The sequence below is a fragment of the Sinohyriopsis cumingii genome, chromosome 8 (genome assembly GCF_028554795.1).
Source record: "Sinohyriopsis cumingii isolate HCF-2022 chromosome 8, ASM2855479v2, whole genome shotgun sequence".
NCBI classification, from domain to species: domain Eukaryota; kingdom Metazoa; phylum Mollusca; class Bivalvia; order Unionida; family Unionidae; genus Sinohyriopsis; species Sinohyriopsis cumingii.
Window position 1 is genome coordinate 74752930 of NC_142968.1, and position 2098 is coordinate 74755027.

The window sequence follows — 2098 nt, forward strand, 5'->3', positions numbered from 1 at the left end:
CTAACATGAGGTCTCGAAATATGTTGTTCGCATTTTTGGTTTCCTTTTCTTAATCTATAATAATTATTTCCGCTCCGTTATCTTTCTTTTAGATCTAATTGAAGCGGTGGTTATTCAGGTAGTTACAAGTGTTAAGAGGGTAATAAAACAGAAGCTATCCGCACCACTATTACATACAAAGAATCATTCTAAACGGATCTCAGTTTAGTTACAATTAAGTTCGAACCGAACTCCGTACAACGATACTAATAGAAAACAAGACAATAAATCAATCACATTATTTACGCACTGCTCTGTTGGCCCGTTTCCGTGTTAATCCACACAAACGCTTAAACAATTTTAAAAAGTCATTTCAATTACGAGTAGTATATTTAGATGAAAATTAGTAAATCCTTTATCTTAGTATTACAACAAACAAATAATTTTTTCTCCAAAGACAGTTCCAAGGACACTTGTAATCACATATCATAATATAAATTGCAACAAAGAGCGAGTGGAACAAAAAGTGAATTAGTAAAGTCTCCCAAATTATATTCCTGTTTTAACTCTTATTAAATTACCAATATGATAGAAATAATGTGCATGCAGTAATAAAAATGCTTATACAACTCGACAACATGTGGAATATAGATACTTTGAATTTAAAAGGCTGTCTCAGATTGATAAACTGATATTAATATATATTACTGAAATGCACATCTATGCGGCCATGTATTGTTGAGCTTAATATTCACCAATGGTGGAATAGACAGTTGCATCACGTCGTTAACAACGATAACTCTAACACGAAATGCGTGGTTTATCTGTCCTAAACGTACGTTCACCGGGAATTAAAGGTCATGATAACACAGACCTTTCTCGGTGACACTCAGATGTTCATTATGTCGAAGTTCTCCAATGTAATCAGACTGGATGAATGTTAAAACGTTTTGAACATAGTTTGAGTGCCAACATAGGAAGGTCATTGATGTCAAGGTCTAATGGACTATACTGCATACGTTATCTTCGATTGCGTGAAAATGAACTAGTCTCGTGGATATTTAGTCATCTGAGTTGAAATAGGTTACTAGGCCCTATCCATAAGGTATATTTTCAACTACACACTCCTTTCTGAAGAAAAACAACGGCTATTGTCTTATAGTTTATGATTCAATTTTCTTTGTTGCCTAAACGAATAGTTCTATATACTCTGACGTAATTAGAGGACCAAGTCACATCTTTCATTGTGGAACATATAACATGTAATGGAACATTCTATCTATGCGCTTTAAGTCAGGTCTCTGATATAACCCGCGGCAAAGTCGTAAGTAGAGCCTCTACCTGTTTCGGATCAGATTGCACATGTGCAATTTTCATATTATGTTTTCACTTTATTACTATATGAACCAAACGACCGATATGCAAACGACCAATATGAATATGTTCCGAACGAAAACAAACACAAAACAAAACCAACACAAGCAAAACAAAGCAAAACAAACAAGAATTTTGTTCGTTAGCAAGTTGAAGTTTAATATTAACATTTGGCTGTCACATACATTTTTGCTGCTTTTGTTTTAATCATATGGTTTGTTTTACTTTGTTTAACATCGCATTTAAAACAATAATGATAGCCATTATACTACCACCAATCTTGATTCGTGGTTTGGCTAATTAATTACAGATTTTCAGTAAATTTAGTTCTCTGGTTGATTTTTGTACGGGACTACCGAACTAAATAGATTCAGTTGTGTGTGTGTATATATATATATATATATATATATATATATATATATATATATATATATATATATATACACTTCCTTTTTCTTTCTTTCTTATACCTGACTTTCGTTCTATACAGCCACACATAAATTATTTAAATTTTGGTAAGTGGATCGGTCAATCATGCATTCAGGCAGTCAATCATCTTCCTATTGATCAATCGATTCTTGGCTGTGTCTGGAAAATATTCATTTTAATCAAGCAGAAAATTTCATGTATGATATATGTATTGTCCTAGATGCCTATATTTGAATTTGCACTCCGCACCTCTGTACAATACATCTACTTTGCTAGTGATAATCTCAAGAGATAAGCAGTGTCCTACAGTATCACA